Source organism: Sus scrofa, chromosome 8 (genome assembly GCF_000003025.6).
Source record: "Sus scrofa isolate TJ Tabasco breed Duroc chromosome 8, Sscrofa11.1, whole genome shotgun sequence".
Lineage (NCBI taxonomy): Eukaryota > Metazoa > Chordata > Mammalia > Artiodactyla > Suidae > Sus > Sus scrofa.
Window position 1 is genome coordinate 113,780,285 of NC_010450.4, and position 21,520 is coordinate 113,801,804.

General features: G+C 40.3%; 1 long non-coding RNA gene across 1 annotated transcript in view; it reads right to left on the bottom strand.

Annotated features, from left to right (window-relative positions):
• LOC100738196 overlaps positions 1–21,520 on the bottom strand; it is a 286,079-nt gene that overhangs the window by 241,092 nt on the left and 23,467 nt on the right. The window contains exon 5 of the long non-coding RNA XR_002346834.1: positions 18,760–18,900. This is a non-coding gene — a long non-coding RNA (uncharacterized LOC100738196). The remainder of the gene's footprint in view (positions 1–18,759; positions 18,901–21,520) is intronic.

A 21,520-nucleotide genomic window follows, 5' to 3' on the forward strand; every position in this document is an offset into this window, starting at 1 on the left:
GAAGACAGCTAGCTGGTGGGAGTTGGAGCTGGACCACGGTTAGTGAATGCTGGCTTCTTGTCTGCCCATCATGTGAAAACTAGGCCAACATCCACAGTTATTAGAAGGAACACTTGTCCCGGGTGTGCTGGGAGGATATTTTGTAGACGTGGTTAGCATTAACAATCGGCTGACTTTAAGTAAAGGAGATCAACCTCAATAATCTAAGAGGGCCTCGTCCCCTAAACTGCAAAATCATAAAAGCAAAGTTGAGGTTTCTCCTGAGGAAAAAGCAATCCCACCTGTGGACAGCAGCCTTAGCTCCTGCCCGAGTCTCCAGTGTCCTGCTGGTTTGGGTTCTCTGACTGAACCTGACTGATACACCGCCTGTTCACTGTGGTGGTCCCTCATCGACGCCCCTGTCAGGCTGGGCGCAATTTGTGCTGACACGCTGGTCAAGCAGAGGTAAGGAGCCAGCAGAGATGGACACTGCATCTTGCCCTCGGGCTGTGTAAAGGGTCTGCCTCAAAGCCATGGGGAAGTGTCAGAATCTGCAACAAGAAGAAGGCTGGAGAGATAGACAGGAGGGCCTCTGCCCTCTACTGTGCGGGAGCACATGCTTCTAAGGTAGTTTGTGTCTCTTCCACTGCTGCTGCCCAGCAGTGATGCAGGGCGTGAACTCCTCAACACTGACGTATTTCCATGCCTAGGCACAACCAGGCGGATTAATTTCTGGAAAAAAATGCTTGCCTTCAATTTAATTTAATTATCACAGTTTAACAGTATCTCAGGGCATTTAAGATGAAGATCATAGATTTGAATATATTACGAAAATAGATTGTAGTTCCCATTTTGATAATGACTGCGAAAGCCCAGCCTTTTCACCTGCACTGACTGAGGAAGAGATGGATCATGTCCATGCGCTGCTGTGGCTGTTCTTTGGCTGAGGATAAGGAAGACTTTAATTTTCAAAATATATGTTTAAAACCTCAAAGTGTGCATATGCAGTGATTCTGGGTCCAGGAGTTCATCCTGAGGATATATGCAAAGTTATAACTTGGGAGATTTCATCTCAATTGTGAAAAATTAGAAGTCTTTTAAATGTCCAACACTGAGAGGTTAAAGGACTATGGTTCTTGGATATGGAAGAGAATAAAATAAAAATAGTTATTCATTGAATGGCCTGCCAGGTATTGTTCTACAAGGGTTTTATATGTATTACCTTAATCCTCACAACAAACCTCAAGGCAGGTTCTCTCTGCCTCCTTTTATAGGTGAGCAAACTAAGGCACAGAGTGGCAGAGTAAACTGCTCGAGGTCACACAAGATTCCAGCTTGGGCAGTCCGGTTCCAGGGCCCACACTCTACATCCATGCTGGGCCTTGCTTTCAAGAAGGATGATCTTATTTCAAACATCCATGAGTTCGTAGACATATATTTAAAACACAACAACAAAAAAAAAATGTAAAATTCTACAGCTTAAAATGAGTGACCTTCCTTTTTTCTTTATTGCTCACTTGTATTTACTAAATTTTCGGCAATCGGTATCTGATATTTTATAGTTTAAAAATAAAAACAATGAAAATGGATGTTATTCTTCTGGTTGGGGATGGACTCTTACAGATAAAATCCAAATATCTTCATTCGACAAAGATCCCAAGGTTCAGAGAGGTTAAAGAACTTGTCCTCGGTTACCCAGACTGCCAGAGGCCAAAGCAGAATTAAAAACCAAGTTTTTAGTGCCTAGTCCAATACTCTCTGCATTCGGTCATGCTACCTACCTCAGGGATTTGTGCTCAGTCGAAAGAATGGAAAAAGACATTAATACAAATCAACAACTATTTTATGAAAGCCACTTTCTATTCACTCTCATTACACTAGCAGTGTGCACCAAAGTATACAGGGTAAAACATGAGGGTCCAACCTTCACAGACCACAACTGCCCCCACAAAGAGGTGAATACCACAGTCAATAATCTGGGGTGTCACCTTCCAAACCCCTTTCCATGAATCTTGCACATATATTCGGCAGTGTGCCAGAACCAGCTTGTACCCATTCTTGAGAGCCAACTAAATTTTCGGGAAAGTTGTGAGCTGGATGTTAAATATAGTCATTATTAAAAATTAAATTATATTGAATTATATTTTTTTAAAAAGATAAGAAGTACTCAAAACTAAACAACAACAACAACAACAACAAAAACACACGGCGTTCTCTGATGGCTTAGTGGGTTAAGGCTCCTGAGTTTTCACTGCCGTGGTTCAGGTTGCTGCTGTGATAAAGGTTCAATTCCTGGCCTGGGAACTTCCACATGCTGTGGGTGTGGCAAAAAAGAAAAAAAAAAAATAGAGAGAGAGAGAGAGAGAAAGAAAAAGAGAGAATCTGAAATAAACATTGTAACTCATTTAAAAAAACATAAACGAAACCCTCATCACTTCCCTCTTTTTAAAAAACTATATTTTACTATTACCTATGTTCTTGGGGTTATTTATGTTTACTGGATCTTTATGGTGAAAAAACTAATGGTGTGTTACTACACATCTCTTTCCAACTTCACATTCAGTGATGTCACACTGTAGACCCCACCCTAGTGAGAGCATATAAAGGAAATTGACAAATACTACAAATCAAGGTCTTCCCTGCCCTCCTCCAAACAGCCAATTTCTAAACACTTACTAGCATACTATGATAGACACATTTTTTTTCAAGTATTTTTTTCTCTTCATAAATACCCTACTGAAAATTTTTCAAGTCTGTTAAGTGTATTTCTTTTCTCTTTTGGAAAGAGCGTAGAAGCACTCTGAAACATAATATATTTTTGCCATATATTACAAAATTATGTTATTCACCTTCTTTCCCTCAATAACCTCCCTTGATGCTCTAGCCTATTTTAACTAAATCTCAATTCCTTTTAACTTCTCTCTTCAAGTTTATTCTGCCCCCCCCCCTCATTCCCCCAACTTTCAAGCCTTAAAGAGAGAAAAGGCATTTTTAATGGTAAAGGTGAAGTTTTCCTAAGGTAATTACTTGATAGGCAACAAAACAGGAATGGCTGGATTTGCTCTGCCATGATAAGCACTGGATCCTGCTGGCTGCTACTTCGACATTCTAGGCTCCTGAGTGTCAGAGGGAAAGTAACACACTTAGTCCCTTTTGTTTATATACCAGAAGATTAGGTTTCCTTAAATTCCTAAGGAATTTCAGAAGATTAACTTTTAGATAGGAAACTTCATAGGCTGAGCAGGCTGAGAAAAGAAAAAAGAAAAAAATCATGTCACCCTCAAGCAGTTCCATCAAGGGATGAAATTTTAAATCACATCATGTCTCACACCCATTTCTTAGTGCAAAATAAATCACTTGAACAGAGTGCAAGCCAATTTTTACTTTAAAAATGTTGTGTCCTAAGGCTGTCTTCTTGAACTTCAAAAGCACACTTTGTAATTACTCTACCTATCAAAGGAGGCTCAACACTTCACCTCCAATCTTCTTCAGCTTGTGTTATCACTTTTAATTGTTAATAAACCACATTAATTTTAAACCGATTATTCTGTTGGGGAAATTCTATGTTTTCAAACAGAATACAATGAATTAATATACAAATGAATGTATTCAAGTACAAGCTAAAGTTAAGTGGGGCCTTTTCTCACTATCCGTCATTGCTTTTATTTTTAGGAATTTCTGGCATTTGGAGACCCACAGCAATTACTGTCCTTCACTTTTTTAAAGGAAGAGTTTTCTGGGAATGAAATGGATTAAAAAATGCCAAAGATTTTTACCAGGGTTTGCGCCCAAAACGACAGCATTTTATTGTGACTTGTGTGTTTGCGATTTTTTTTTTTTTTTAAGGAAAACGAAGGGCTAAAAAATACTTTGCCAAATTCAGACCACCCTATCAATCTGTATAATTCATTCATATTTATTTACACCCTTCCTTTTCTTAATAAAATTTTCCCCACTTGGAATTAACAAGTGCTTCTTTTAAATTTAATTTTTAGGGTCGCAGCTGCAGCATATGGAGTTTCCCAGGCTGAGGTTGAATGGGAGATGTAGCCGCTGGCCTACACCACAGCCACAGCCACGCAGGATCCAAGCCATGTCTGGTGACCTACACCACAGCTCACAGCAACACCAGATCTTTAACCCACTGAGTGAGGCCAGGGATCGAACCTGCAACCTCATGGTTACTAGTCAGATTCGTTCTTGCTGCGCCACAATGGGAATTCCACAAGTGCTTCTTGTTATCAACCTCCCCACCACTGTAGGCACTGGTCATGTCTATTTGCAAAAGCATTGGTTCACAAACCATATTTTTCCAACCTAGCCAGTTTTCTCTCATAGCCAGTTTTCTCTCTACTAGCAAAATGTTCTTGAGATGGGAACATGCCATGTTTGTTTCCACCCTGGCATCAAGCTCAGAATTCAGGAGTTGAGGGCAGTTCTTCCCTGACTAAAAAGTTCTCAGAACATCCTTCTCTCCACCCTATGCCCTGAGAGTTGAGCCTCCACAGGAAGGGCGCTCCCTCCTCTCCTCCACTACCAAGACCCATCCCCCAGTGCCCTCCCCGGACTCCTGGAGAACACTGACCAGCCTCCGCCTGGTTCCCACGCTGCAGTGCTAGTGACCCACCCACCGACATCATCATTACCATCATCTCTGCCGAGAGGTCTCCGTGATGCCAGGCACAGTTATACGAGCTTTACATGTGCTAACTCATGTGAGCCGCACCACAACCCTATTAGTAAGCACCACTCTCATTCCCACTCTATAGATAAGAGCACTGAGGCCTGAGAGACTAGTGCCCGAGGTCACCAGGCTGGTAGATGACAGAGCACACCAGCTCCAGGGACAGCACACTCAGGCACTCTACCATGCCTTCCTACTTCATCAGGCAACTGAGTTTCCCACACTGTTGTCTCTCTGCTGGTCTGTACACCTTATCCACTCCCACATCACCCTGAGTGCCTGCCAGCCGTAGAGCCCAGTGAGTGGTAGGGGTTCATAAGCTAGTCAGAGAATGAATGAATGGATTTTCCTATCATTTCCAGGCATAGGGCTTGAGAAGCATCTCCACAAGAAGACAGCTGGTGGTGGCATCAGGAAGAGCTCACTGAGCTGGTAGCCCTGGACTGTACATGGCCTTAAGCCAAGATCTGTCCATTCCTGGGCTATATAATGGAAGCAACAAAAATGACTTTGTCAGTCAGGTTAATACTAATAAGCATCACCTCCCTAGAAAGTTACAGCAAGTAAGTAAGGGCCATAGACAATATCTGATGTACTGTTTTAAGTCAGTGACTGAGGTTGGTATAAACTAGCAGGGCTGATCCTGGAAGGCTGGCAGTAGGATATCTTTCTGATTCTTTTATCACTCCACTAGCAAAATTATAATTCAAATTTATTCAGTTGTTTCTACATACCCTATCTTGTCCCTAGAATAGTTTATATACTCAGCGAATTTATAAGTTGGAAATGAGAAAAGAAAAAAGAAAAACAGGGACAATAAATGGAACTTAGAAAGAGGCTAATACCAAAAAAAAAAAAAAAAGGTATTTAACAGAGTTGTTACATATTGGCTATGGCTGAGGGAAAAGAATGAAATGTAGGTAGTACTTTGTGATATACATTCCCAACGATTCTCATCCTGGATCTTCAAAGAGGACACTCCCTATAGCTAATGTTACTATGCGCAGGCTACAGGTGAGGAACCTGACTGAGTTCACGTAGAGAGTCAGTGTGAGCGAGACCAAGGCAAAAACGAACCCTGTGAGATACGGAACTGATTCCAAATACTGTTGCCTAGGAGGCCTAACAAATCAGCCATACCTAAGGCATCACTCCCAAATGGGAGAAAATAATCAAACACAGTTCAGGTAAAATAGCTATTTGTTCCTTTCACCCACAATCATTACAGCATAGTAACTGCAGCTTGCCAAACCTCTGTGTGAGTCTAGAACTGGTGTTTCATGGGTCTGATGGTGCATCTTCACACACTCCTGCTGACGTAAGTCATTCTCCCTCCTCACAGCCCAAGTCTAGGTGCTGTTTTCCTGAACCTGCTTTTTGGGTTAAGATCAGAAGCTTCACCTCCACTCCTTTATTACCCTTGGTTTAAAGAGCTCTCTTCGGGAGGACTGCTGGGGTGAGTGGCGGTCCCCAGGCAGAATGGGTCTTCTGAGCATGAGGAAACCTGTGGACCAGCATCTGGCACCTCACATAACCCTGACTTCCCTTTCCCTTCTAGTTAGACTGGAACCAAAACGTGAATCAGAGGGGCTCTGACATAGGTGCCTGAGAAAATGCAGAGAGCAAGCAAAAGAGACTTCTGATAATGGAGAAACAGAACTATGCACAGGCAGGTAATTTTACTAGCTGGGAGAGAGGGAGCTGGATTTTACTAGCCTCAGTGGACTCTCCTCCCTCTTTGCCCCTTATCCTTGACATTCCCTCCATCACTCGTTCTGTCCCAGGACAGTTCCCCACCTGAGCAACCCTAAGGGAGGCGCTTCGGACACGCCTTTCCAGAAGCGTGTTTCTGAGCATCTGCTGCTGTCAGCATTTATAGAAGGTTTCACTGCGGGGTACACGAGCCATCAGAGTGAAGAAACATAATACTACCCACTTAGACATGGGATTAGTGGCAGCCAGACACTGAGAAACAAAAATTCCCTGGCCTCCTGCTGACTTGCTGCATGAAGGAGAGGTCCAGTTGATGTGTTAGCTGTGTTCTTCCCTGAACAATAAAACAATCGAATGCTTTCTGTTCAGACACAGAGTCACCACTAATGGGATCCTGCCAATGACACAAACAGCCTTGCTGCCCCCACTTTTCCTGACTTTCCTTACATGGTCTTTTTCTGGCTATGATAATATACCAGCATGTACATATGCAGATACTTCCCTTCAGAAAACTAATCATAATTCTGAGAAGTTGGGAAGAACCCCAACATCATCTTGAGACTCTCTGGAGTCCAGCAACTTTGTCTGTTTATAAAGTGAACTACAACCAATAAATATACTGTGGATTAAAAAAAAAAAAAAAAACTTGTGGGAGAACATGAAATAAAATCCAAAGATATCTCAAAGAAAGAAAAGAGATTTGGGGAAACAGTTTAATCATCTTCGTCAAATACCCTGACAAGATGACCACAAACTGGAACAAACTTTGGAGATAATGAGGAACACCTTCATTTTGCAGATGAAGAAACTGAGGCCCAAAGAACTTAAATATCATCTCAAGGTTGTAGTAAAAGTTAGTGTTAGGACAAGAAACTAAATGAGTAGGACAGGTGGCAGGAGAAGAAAAGCAGTAAAAGAGAGCTGCTTGGAGAACCCCAGACTGGTGGGATCACGCGGGCTTCTACACAAGTTAGAGGCACTTGTACTCTCTGGCCCCGTGCTGGTCCCGTACAATTCTCTCATCCCACTGCCTTTCCCACTGCTTCTACTCCGCCTCCCATCCTGGAATGGATGCCACTTCACACTTACATCCGGGACACTGTCACAAATGATGAGACGCAGAATGGATGATTGAAGTCATCTGAGACCCTTCGTACACTCAGTGGGTCCACTTTCCATCCACTTCCAAGGAACAGGCCAGGGAAGAGTATGGCAAAGGGAGCAGTACCGCTTTATTTATCCTTATTTACAGAATTCCCCCTGCCCACCAAAAAAAAAGGTTTTAGCAAAAAGATATTAGGACAGATTTTTTTAAAGGCTTAAGCTACAGAAGTTTAGGAACTTAAGTTTTTTTGTTTTTTTTTTTAAAGTGCCACGATGAAAAATGAGGTCAGAAATGAATCATCGTCCAATTGCAAATGGATAGCTACCTCTTCAAAGTTGCTTAGGAAAACTCATTACAGAGGAATTGGAAAGAAGACTACAACAAATGCTACTGAGTTTTAGGGTTTAAAAAAAAAACGTTATCACTTAAAAACTAGCTTCCTTTTTTAAGGAAGTAATGGTTGGCCCTTGGTGACAGTACTCTAAGGAAGTCACACCTGCTCTAACGATCCCTTTGGAGGGATTCCTGAAGGCTGGATTCTAATTTATTCACTACTGACTTATGTACAGCCTTTTTTTTCTAAACTCCTTTGTGATGTTTAATGATACATATTTAAGTTTTACCGTAGAAATGGAACTGATCATCAGCGCCAGATGTATCAAGGTAACTGTGAATCTTTGCAAAGAGGGAGAATGTTCAGAGCCTACATATGCAAAACAGCATCTAATATTACATGTTGAGTAACTGAACACATCTGGGAAAAGAAACTCACTGCCTCTTAAAATACCTACTCTACCCTCCAGCACATCTGTGGTGCAATTAAGGAACCTAGTGCACAGTTAAAATTCAGGTCAGCACACAGCAACAATGGGGCTCTTTGATGTGAGGTCAGCTTTGGTCATTCTCATATACTCATTAAACAGGTTAATCAACTTAGGGCAGGATATAGGACAGGAGTAACCAAAAATCTATTTAATTACCATTACCCTGAAAGCATCAGCAGAAAGATCTGTTTTATTTGTTGGATGCAGCGACTGCTGTTTCACTGTCAGTACATGCTGGAGTTAAAGTGCCATTCTGGACTTGTGGGCCTTTTTCCAGCTAATGAAACATAGAAATTACACTAATATCTGTGATTTTTTTCTTTTTCTTTCTTTCTTTTTTTTTTTTTTTTTTTTTTTTTTGGTCTTTTTGTCTTTTTTAGGGCCGCACCCAAGGCATAGGAAGTTCCCAGGCTAGGGGTCGAATCAGAGCTACAACTGCCGGCCTACACCACAGCTACAGCCACACCAGATCTGAGCCACAGCTGCAGCCTACACCACAGCTCACAGCAATGCCGGATCCTTAACCCACTGAGCAAGGCTAGGGATCAAACTGGCAACCTCATGGTTCCTAGTCAGATTCGTTTCCATTGTGCCACAACAGGAACTCCTGTTTGTATTTACTATTAACTAAAGTATTATGAAAACAGGTGATCTGGTCTGTGCCTTTCTTTTTTCCTCCTTGCACATTTCTCTTTCTTGGGTAAAGTAACAAAGCAGAGGCTGAATCTGTGGATATGTGAGTATGTATCATGCTCCTTACATTTGTTTGTCTTCCCTTGAGTGAAGAAGGTATTAATGTGACACATTTAGTTCAGATGAGTAAACTCCATTCATGTTCTCCTAATATGTTTTATGAACTGCCCACAAAGAAGGACAGTTAATAACAATGACTAGTGCCTATTGTGAATGCTTTAGCAGAAAGACCTGGAAAGACCTGGACTTTAGGTCAAATAGACTTGATTCAAATGCATCTCCCTGTCTGCAGACGCTCATTTGTAAAACAAAGATAGTAAGATCTACTTTGCAGAGTTGCTGCGAAGATACAATAAAATAATTCATGCAAAGTGCTTCGTGTGGTGCTTGGAACACAGTTAAACTTAATGGCAACTATTTTTATCACTGAGAAAAAGCATTTCTAAGTCACTAAGGAATGTACAACATCATTAATTAGAGTACAATGTTCTTTTTCTCCCTAAAATCTGTATTGTGCTTCTTAATACAAAAAAACCACCATTGTTGGGGGTGTTGTTTGTTTTTTTTTTGGCTGCACCCATGGCATGTGGAAGTTCCCAGGCCAGGGACTGAACCTGTGCCACAGCAGTGACAAGGATGGATTCTTAACCTGCTGACCCATGAGGAACTCCACTATTGTTTTTCAACAATGATGCACTGAACATGCACTAATACTAATAGTAATAACACTAAAGTAAATAATAAAAATCTTTCACCAGATTTTTAAATAACGGGGTCTAAACAACCTCAAGAGGAAGGCATAGTCAGTAGGTGTCAGAGGCATCCAAATGCTTCCTGTGTCGTGCCCAAATAAGATGCTGGGAGTCCCATCTTTTAGGAGTAAGAGATGACATGGGTACACTCGAGGTTAAAAATCACAAGTTGCCCAAATAATCCTCAAATATCCCTTAGGAAAGTACACTTGATTCTTATTATTTGCAGTAGTTACATTTTACAAAGTCATTGCAAACAATGAATTAACGAATACTGAACCATTGCTCACAGGAGAAATGTAGGGTTAGGTTCCTGTGAGCTTCTAGTCACATTCTTGTCAACTGATCAACACATAACTTTGTTTTCTGTATGTTTCTGTGTGTTTCTTATTCAATATATATTATTGATTCATAAATACTGAACTCATAGCAATAGCACTTCAACTCATGCCTGAACAAGGTTTATCTAATGCCCATATTTTCTCCATAAGTTACATTACAGCCTTCTTGCACATAATAATACTGGCCAGCACTTCAACACTGTGCTTGGAGGCCATTTTAAACATCACAATCAAGAACAAAAAGCACAAAAATGCAGAGTTCCCATCCTGGTGCAGCAGAAATGAATCCAAAAGAACCATGAGGTTGCAGATTTGATCCTTGGCCTTGCTCAGTGGGTTAAGGATCCAGCATTGCTGTGAGCTGTGGTGTAAGTCGAATATGCGGCTCGGATCTGGCGTTGCTGTGGCTCTGGTATAGACCGGCAACTACAGCTCCCAAAGGACCCCTAGTCTGGGAGTTCCATATGCCGCAGGTGTTCCTCTAAAAGGGCAAAAAAGGCAAAAAAAACAAAAAACACACAAAAATGCAAAACCATGGCACTAAAATGAGCACAAAGGAACCCTCTTCCTTAGCAGAAATAAGGATGCAGAGTTGTGTTGTTCCACCAGCTGGGAAACTCATGCACTGGGCAACTCAAAGTTTTGCCACTCTGCTATGTCTGTGAATGAGCATGGAAACACCACAAATACTGATTTTGTGGGTACAAATAAATTTAACAAGTGGATGAATTCACAAATATAGAATCCATGAATAAGGATCACCTATGTCAACTTGAAAACTGACACACCTCTAAATAAGTACAACATAGTGAGTCTTTGCTTCAGTATTTGAAGGGAAGCTGATTCCTTGGGTAACCACCTAATGAAGTCCCTGGCATGCAGTTAGGAACCAGGTTGCACGAAAAGAACTAGAACAAATTTTAAACACTAGAACAAAAACTCTGAGGAGTCTCAGAGTCAGCAATTCTAACTCTATGAGAAGCAAGAGTGAACTTGAGACCAACTAAATAAAGGATGAGCAGATTCAGGTCTCCCATTGCCCATTCGTTACGGAAAAATAAAGAAATAACAACCAAAAAATAAGTCAAAAATTATAGGTCATAATTATTTAGTGTTTATTATGTTCAGTATGTTCAAGCATCCAAGTTTTTATTAAATTATTAATTTACTAAATTATTTATTAAATATATATTAACACAGTAATTAAATACTATGTTACTATTACTATTGAATGGGTCAACTTGTTTTCCTCTATTTTTTCTTTAGAAAATTTAGTTTGGTGTCCCAGGAAGGACAGCTATCCCTGGTGTTTGGAAGCAATGACGTAGAAAGACTAGAAGCCGTGGATTTCTAGAAGCATGCTCTCACCTCACCCCTTACATAGGAGCACAGATTGATTCATGCAGAGAGAAGCCTCTACTAGGTTCAACAGGACCAGTCAAGTGGAATCTTTAGAGAGCCAGATAATTTTTAAGATAATAAAATATTAGACCTGGGTGGGAGGTTAAGATGTTAAGTGACAGAGCTATTAAGATACATTTGGGAGTTCCCTGGTGGCTCAGTGGTTAAAGATCCAGTGCTGTCACTGCTATGGCAGGTTTGATCCCTGCCGAGGAACTTCTGTGTTTTCTGGGTGTAGCCAAAAAATATAGATATGAATTGATCAGTTAGAAAACTTATGTAATCATAGTAACAGATGTTGAAAGTAATTTGATTAAAATAACTACTAATTTAAAAGAAGAGAAATAAGAATGGGCACTTGCCTATTACAATTAAAATGTATTATAAAAAAAGTGTATCATTGTTTAAAATGCAGCACCAAAGAAGGAATAAACAGACTCATGGAGTGGAATACACAGCCCATTAAAAAAAGTGTGTTCGTATGGATGATCATTTGTAGTAACACTTATTCTCCAAAAGAAGATACAGATTAAATTGAGCTAAATTTTTATAAAGTGGAAAATATAGATAAAATATAAATTGATATTATTAGGTCTGTTTAAGAGGGGCATTTTAATTTTGCAATTGTGATAGAAATTACAAAAGAAAATATCTACAATATAAAATCTGGTAACCACAAGGCAATAAGTACAGTGTCAAAGGTCTATTCTCTCCTTTTCACTAACATAGATCCAATTTTGTTAAAGTAGCAATGTATCCAACTAAAAAGCCTGCTTTAGATATCTTTGCAGCAAGGGTGGCAATGCAGTAAGTTTGCACAGAAGAATTATATTAGAGGTTACCTTTTTTCTTGTGAAAAAAGAGACAAACTGCAGCTAGCGTCGTGCTTTGTCCAGAGCCCTCAGAAAACCTTTATCTGCCCCTTGCGCCCTGCCCTCATTTCTGTGCATTCTGATCCTAACAGCTGGCACCTGTTACTTTCTTCCAACAGCCACCTTTGGGTTGCTCGCTAGAGCCTCTCTGCTCAGATGTTCACAGCCCCCACCAACTGGGGCAGAAGTCTGCTCTTGGAGACAGAGAGGTCTCTGACTTAATTCATGCTGTGTTCTCCTTGAGTTCAGGCCCAAGCACTCCCTTGCTTGGCTTTAGAGTCTTCTCTGTGCTGCTTCTCTTACTCTACTCATTTACTGAATTCACCTAGAATTATTTCCTTAGTAAATCACTAACATGTGAATGAATCTGCTTCTGGGGAATCTGACTTAAGACATGCTCCCGTCTATCTTTCGGTCCTTTGCCCTGCACACTGCCACCATTTTACCTCCTGGAGCATAAATGCTTGGAGAAATGCCTGGAGTTTCAGCAGCCATCTAGCAACCACAAGGCAATAAGCACAGTGTCAAAGGTCCATACTTTAGGGATGATACAGCAGAAAGATGGAAAGAGCTTGAACACCTGATTGTATAATCGAGTTGTCATACTAGTCCTGGCCTGACACCCTTAGACTTATTTTTGCATAAGACAAGTAAACACCTTGTTTATATGCCTGGTGTAGTGTGTAGTAACGGCCCCCCAAAGAGGTCCACATCCTAAGCCTTTGAACCTGTGGCTATATAGTGTTAATAGTAAAGAGGAATTAAGAGTACAGATGGAATTAAGGTTGCTATTCTGCTAATCTTAAAGCAGGGAGAGTACTCCAGATTATCCAGGTGGGCCCAATGGAATCACAAGAGTCTACAAAAGCAGAAGTGGAAAGCAGAGACAGGAGTTACAATATGTGAGAATGACTCAACCTGCCGTTGCTGGAAAAGTGGGCAGACTTTAGCAGCTGTCTCCTAGAGCCTCCAGAAGGGAAAACAGCCCCTTTTTTTTTTGTCTTTTTAGGGTCACACCTGCAGTATATGGAGGTTCCCAGGCTAAGGGTCAAATCAGAGTTGTAGATGCTCACCACAGTCACAGCCACATCAACGCCAGATCCAAGTCGCGACTGTGAACTATACCACAGCCACAGCAATGCAGGATCCTTAATCCACTGAACGAGGCCAGGGATCCAACGTGCATCCTCATGGCTAGTCAGATTTGTTTCTGCTGAGCCATGAGGGGAACTCCAAACACAGCCCTTTTAACATTCTGATTTTAGCTCAGAGACACATTTTGGACCTCTGACCTCCAGAACTACAGAATACGCTTGTATTGTTCAAGACACAAGTATGTGGTAATTAACTCTAGTACACTGGAAAATGAATACACCTGTCTATACTTAACATTTGCTGAGAGAGTAGATCTTAAGCATTCTCATCCAAAAAAAGTAAATCTATGAGATGACGGAGGTGTTAATTAACTTGACTGTGGTAATGATATAATGTATCATATGTCAAATCATCATGTTGTACATTTTAAACACATACAATTCTATTTATCAATTATACCTCAATAAAGCTGGGGTGGCAGAAAACAAATCACCTGCTTTTCTGTTACCTGCAGCCTAATTCAGTCCTAAATGATACTCTTAAACTGAAACTGGTTTATATTTCTGATATAGAAAAAGCTTACATAATTCAATAAAAACACTAAATCTAATAAATTTATGGGTAAATAACACATGTAAGACACAGATGAGGACATAAAGGTGCTAAGGAATAACATGGAAGTAGGTCTTCATAAAAATATATAAAATATTTTTAGGGAGTTCCATTATGGCTCAGCAGGTTATGAACCTGACTAGTATCCATGAGGGTGTGGGTTTGATCCCAGGCCTCACATAGTGCATTAAGGATCCAGCATTACTGCAAGCTGTGGAGTAGGTAGCAGATACACCTTGATCCCGTGTTGGTGTGGTGTAGGCCAGCAGCTGTAGCTCCAATTAGACCCTTAGCCTGGGAACTTCCATATGTCAAACGTCATTGTGTTATAATGTTGCATAAAGAAGCAAAATGGAGAGGTTATATTGCATGTTTCCAACTATATATATATATTTTTTTTTTTCCCCAGTGCTCCTGGTCTTTTTCTTCTCTTTTTAATTATTTCCCCAATACAATTTTTTTTTCTATTGTACGGCCATGGTGACCCAGTTACACATACATGTACACATTCTATTTTCACACATTATCATGCTTCATCATAAGTGACTAGACAGAATTCCCAGTGCTACACAGCAGGATCTCACTGCGAATCCATTCCAACAACAATAGTTTGCATCTATTATCCCCAAGGTCCCAATCCACCCCACTCCCTCCCCCTCCTGCTTGGAAACCACAAGTCTATTCTGCAAGTCCATGATTTCCTTTTCTGTGGAAAGGCTCATTTGTGCTGTATATTAGACTCCAGATACAAGTGATATCATATGGTATTTGTCTTTCTCTCTCTGACTTCACTCAGTATGACAGTCTCTAGTTCTATCCATGTTGCTGCAAACGGCATTATTTTGTTCTTTTTTATGGCTGAGTAGTATTCCATTGTGTATATATACCACATCTTCCTAATCCAATCATCTGTCATACATATTTGGGTTGTTTCCATGTCTTGGCTATTGTGAATAGTGCTGCAATGAACATACGGGTGCATGTGTCTTTTTTTAAGGAAAGTTTTGTCCGGATAGATGCCCAAGAGTGGGGTTGCTGGATCATATGGTAGTTCTATGTACAGCTAAGGTACCTCAAACTGTACTCCATAGTGGTTGTACCAGCTTACATTCCCACCAACAGTGCAGGAGTGTTCCCTTTTCTCCAAAACCCCTCCAGCACTTGTTATTTGTGGACTTATTAATGATGGCCATTCTGACTGGTGTGAGGTGGTATCTTGTGGTAGTTTTGATTTGCATTTCACTAACAATCAGGGATGTCGTGCATTGTTTCATGTGCTTGTTGGCCACCTGTACCTCTTCCTTAGGGAAATGTCTATTCAGGTCTTTTGCCCATTTTTCAATTGGGTTGTTGGTTTTTTTGCTGTTGAGTTGTATAAGTTGCTTGTATATTCTAGAGATTAAGCCCTTGTCCATTGCATCATTTGAAGCTCTTTTCTCCCATTCTCTAAGTTGTCTTTTTGGTTTTCTTTTCGGTTTCCTTTGCTGTGCAAAACCTTGTCAGTTTGATTAGGTCCCACTGGTTTATTTTTGCTTTTATTTCTGTTGCTTTGGGAGACTGACCTGAGAAAAGATTCATAAGGTTGATGTCAGAGAATATTTTGCCTATGTTCTCTTCCAGGAGTCTGATGGTGTCTTGTCTTACATTTAAGTCTTTAAGCCATTTTTTTTTTTTTTTTTTTTGTCTTTTGTCTTTTTGTTGTTGTTGTTGCTATTTTTGGGCCGCTCCCGCAGCATATGGAGGTTCCCAGGCTACGGGTCGAGTCGGAGCTGTAGCCACCGGCCTACACCAGAGGCACAGCAACGCAGGATCCGAGCCGCGTCTGCAGCCTACACCACAGCTCACGGCAACACCGGATCCTTAACCCACTGAGCAAGGGCAGGGACCGAACCCGCAACCTTATGGTTCCTAGTCGGATTCGTTAACCACTGTGCCACAACGGGAACTCCTCTTTAAGCCATTTTGAGTTTATTTTCGTGCATGGTGTGAGGGTGTGTTCTAGTTTCACTGATTCACATGCAGCTGTCCAGGTTTCCCAGCAATGCTTGCTGAAAAGACTGTCTTTTTCCCATTTTATGTTCTTGCCTTCTTTGTCAAAGATTAATGGACCATAGGTGTCAGGGTTTATTTCCGGGTTCTCTATTCTGTTCCACTGGTCTGTCTGTCTGTCTGTTTTGGTACCAGCACCACACTGTCTTGATGACTGTGGCTTTGTAATATTGCCTGAAGTCTGGGAGAGTTATGCCTCCTGCTTGGTTTTTGGTCCTCAGAATTGCTTTGGCAATTCTGGGTCTTTTGTGGTTCCACATACGTTTTTGGATTGTTTGTTCTAGTTCTGTGAAAAATGTCATAGGTAATTTGATAGGGATTGCATTGAATCTGTAGATTCCTTTGGGTAGAATAGCCATTTTTACAATATTAATTTTTCCAACCCAGGAGCATGGAATATCTTTCCATTTCTTTACATCTTCTTTAATTTCCTTGATTAATGTTTTATAGTTCTCGGCATATAAGTCCTTTACCTCCTTGGTCAGGTATATTCCCAGGTATTTGATTTTTTGGGGGTGCAAGTTTAAAAGGTACTGTATTTTTGAATTCCTTTTCTAATATTTCATTGTTAGTATACAGAAATGCGACTGATTTCTGAATGTTAATCTTGTATCTTGCTACTTTGCTGAATTAGTTGATCAGTTCAAGTAGTTTTTGGGTTGAGTCCTTAGGGTTTTCTATATATAGTATCATGTCATTTGCATACAGTGACAGTTTTACCTCTTCTCTTCCTATTTGGATGCCTTTTATTTCTTTTGTTTGTCTGACTGCTGTGGCTAGGACTTCCAGTACTATGTTGAATGACAGTGGTGAGAGTGGACATCCTTGTCTTGTTCCAGATTTTAGTAGGAAGGCTTTCAGCTTTTCTCCACTGAGTATTATATATTTGCTGTGGGTTTGTCATAAATGGCTTTAATTATGTTAAGGTCCTCTATACCACTTTGGTAAGAGTTTTGATCATGAATGGATGTTATACTTTGTCAACCACCTATATTTTTTAAATAAGCCTTGAAAGAAAAGACTGAAAGAATAAAAGATTTTTAAATAGTGAAATTGGGGGTGGGTTTTTTCCTTCTTTCTATTACTTTTCTGTATACATCATATTCAAATGGCCAATTCTCTCACTTTATTCAGTTCTCTTTAATAAGAAAAAGAAAAAACACTTTGCTTTAAAAGTAATTATAATACTGTATGCTATCTGTAATAATACACCGAAGGAAGCATAAAGTCAAGTGATGGCACAAAGGAGGGGGTGAGGCTTTACCTGCAACACTGGGAAAGCATCGCAGAGGAGCAGATAACTAAGTGGGTCTTATCTAGGACCACAAGGGAAGAAAGGTGTCCCAGGTAGAGGAAGGCTGTGCAGTGCAGAGGCCCAGAATTTTACATAAACTGCACACAGCTGTGATGGCTATAATTCTGCGTGGGAAGGAAAGAGCAGTGCAAGATTAGGTATGGACAAGAAGAAACCACACCTGAGACACATTTACATAATAAACAGCAGAGTTTGACTTTTATTCTAAGGTTTTGGCTGTGCCCTCAACACCTAACACAGTGCCTGGCTCGTAGTACCTCTCAACACACTGACTAAAAGAATGAATTAATAAAGAATAAAGTCCCAAGGGGGGGAACCAAAAATTAGTCTTCATGCCAAGAATAATCTTCACCCACTAAAACAAGACAGGTTTGGGGCCAGAGAATAAGACAAGTACACAGCTAGCCCTTCTGTGCCCCTGTTTCCTCATCTGTAACTGAGAATACTAAAGAGTCTATTTCACAGGGCTGTTGTGAGGATTAAATGGCTTAGTAGAAATAAAACACTTAGAATAGCACATGCCATGAGCTGCCACTGTATGTGATTATATGTTTATTATTCACAAGGGGCATTTTTTCCTGAGTAGTGTACCTCATGCCTGAAGCAAGCATGCACAGGAAGGGTTGTTTACAGCACAGTGATGTCCAGCACTGCAACCTAGAGGGGCACAGAGCAGGAATGGCTGAGGTTGCTCCTCCTTGCAGTAGCCTGTTATCTACAACGTGGTACCAATGAGAAAGTTATGACCCTGCTCTGTGGAAATGCACCTAACTCACTGCTGTATTTTCAGCCCATCTGTAGAGCTGGGCGCAATGAGTATTCCTTCTTTATCCTTCCCAGTCCCCAAGAATAACACATCAAAGAGCATGTTTGCCTCCCTACAACAGATAACAGCACTGCCATAAGCTTCAGGGTCCACACATGCTACAGACAGAATGAATTAATAACTTCACATATTTATAAAATATAAATTAACTCAAGAAATATATAACTCCAAGTGAAATTCCTGCTTTTTAAAACTGAGCAGAAAAAGACACTTTGATAAATAAAAGGTTAGTAAATGTTCATATGTGGCATCACCAAATTGACACTTATCACATGGAACAAATCACTCCTCTCTGATATATAGATGTTGACACACAGAAGCATCAGGCTGAGGGTGGGGGATGTGGAATCCAGATAACAGATTTTTTAATTACATTTGATTATTTGATGCTTTCTTTTAACAACAGAAAAGCAAGGAATATGATCAGTAAGAATTCTAGAGGCTTTGTTGCATTTATATAAGCACAGTAAATTACTCGTAAAAACCATGGGGCATTACCTTCGTTTCTGTGTATAATATACCATGTCTGTGTGGAACCCAGTTCGCTTTGATGGTAAACAGCTATTCTCTCTGAAATCTTGCTTTTTCTCTTGCTCTGCACTGTGCTGAGAGGTTCCCTTAATAGCCAAACTGGTTCTCCTGGAAAAACAAAAAGAAAGCAGAGCAAGAAATGTATGTATTAGATTTCTTTCTTTTCCATAATACTGTAATGATAATTTACATTCATATTTGAAGATGTAAAGAGCCATACACCAGCTTACGGAGAAGCAGGCAAAATGTAAAATAGTATCCCATACTAAATATACCACAGCAAAGAAAAAAATTGTGAGTCTATTCCCCAAAGACATAGTGTACTAAAAACCAACCTTTTTCCTTCTTGGGTTCCTGACCTCAAAATAGAACAGTACGTTATATGTGTAAGAGTGCTGAAGATATTTACTTAATGTGGATTATTTATTACTGGGGTTGGGGATTACTGTGTTGTTAAAGAGGCCTGAGGGAGGCTATGTTTAGCTATGAGACATTTCCAAACATTATTAGGGACACATCATTAGAAAAGAGAGCAGCTTCGTAACTTAAGGTTCTATTTTCCTTGAAAAGAATTTTCCATTGAAAACCTGAAATAATTTTAATAATAACAATTATACATATATATATATATATATCATGATTTTATAAGTACAATAGAAAGAAATAAGATTTAAAAAAAAATCATCAGCATCACCTTCAGGTCAAGAAATACATGAACCGAGATGGAAGGCCTTAATACATAAAGCCAAGAATACTTATTTCCATACTGAAAATGTGTCAAGTTTTGCAGAGGTAATAGCACTGACGGAAAAATGTTAATTACAATAAATTTCTCAGAAACGCCCTGAGCTAGAATCCCTCTCCCCAGTTCAGGATGGTTTATAGAGCAGACCAAAGAGATTGTGCCTGCCCTCTTCTCCTGCTCTCTGGCCTTTTCTGAATGTTCCCAGGTGTACTAGAAAATTTCCCTTTGGCAACAGTGCCTGGAAGTGGCATCCAGAAGGACCCAAAGTTACCCTTCGTGGAAGCTCGGTAAGGGCCCCCACAGCCATGGAACAGTGAGCCAGAGATCCAACCAGAATCAGGCTGTGAGCTCCACCCCAGCTGGGGCCACCCGGCCTCTTGGCAATGCCCACTGGGCAGCCACTCAAATGCTGCGGCCACACAGAGCGCCACCTGAGAGAAAGGAAGAGATCCTTCCTGCTCCACACTCCTCTACCCACCAGGCATACCTGAGCCAATGCCACCCGTTCCCCTAGCACACCCAGCAAAACCGCAGTTGAGTGCAGAATAAAACAGCACTGCATGGAAAGGCAAGAAGCTAGAACAGTGTGTAGTGCCTGTACCTGACAGAACCCTCCTTACTGAAACTTCCTCCCAGAACTTTTCCTTCACCGCGTAAACACTGTTACTAATACCAAGCTGTGGTCTTGAGGGATGTGCTGGGTATGAAGCTTATTTGAAAACAGGAAGAATGTAAAATGGCTGATGTACACAAACTACCTTTTATTAGAAACTTCTATTGTACTAAGGGTCTGCATGCATTATCTCTGGAAGTTTCTATAGAATGGAAAGCAAATCTCAAAAACATTATAACTTGCCCAAGACTACGTAACTGTTAAGAATCTGAGCTAGGTTTGAACCCAGATTTGTGAGACACCCTTGCTTTTAACCACTGGGGGGGGAAAAAACATACTGTTTTTCTCTGTGTATTAGGCAAATGTGGACAGTATGAAAAAGAACCCATTTATTGATTTAACAAGCAATGGTTTCATTGAAATATGTATGACAATCTTATAAACAGCATTTGAAGGAGAGACATTCTAATGACATAAAGAAATTGATTTGACTTTATATTCACACACACACATAAGCAGGCAGAGACACACAGGTTAAACTGATAGAAAGTACAAACACAGGAAGGCACATGTAGGGCAGAAAGGCTATATCATGTGATCACATGATCTGATCCTGTGGTCATAAGGGTTTTCCTCCAGCCATACAAGAGCCTACATGGTTAACCCCAGAGGCTTCAAAGCGCAAGGTTGCTGCCTCCCTCTGTGGGTTAATCAAAGAGCAGTACTACTAAGTACAATGCGGTTTTCTGAATGGATCCTGGAACAGAAGAATGATATGAATGGAAAAACTAGTGAGATCTGAATACAGCCTATAGTTTAGTTAAAAGTAATGTGCCAACGTTAGTTGCTCTTTTGACAAATGCTCCATAGTTATTTAGAATATTAACATTAGGAAGAACTGGGTAAAGGGAACACTGGAACACTGTACTAACTTTGGAAATTTTCTAAAATCTAAAATTATTCTAAGATACAAGATTTGGTTTAAAAAGTTAGGTAAAATCTAAATATAAAAATAAGAAAGAGAGTGACATACTAGAAGCCAGAAAATCATCTTGTTGGCCACTTATATCCAAAGGAGAAAACTATGCAGTATAATTTTGCAAATGTTTTTAATTTCTTATGTCACTAAAATGGTAGTATTTTGCATGGATGCAAAATCATTGGTTGTGTATATTTAAATAAAGAAAAAGATGATCCTCAAAGATTAGAAATATACATCAGTTAAATCAAAATCTTGCTTTGTCTGAATAATTCTCTGGGGAGCTTATCCTCTTGCTAGTGTTTCATTGGGAGGGATTCTCTTTACTGGAGTTGAGTATTAAAAGAATCTGCTACTAGACACAAAAGAAGACTTGGAAAAAAAAGCAAAA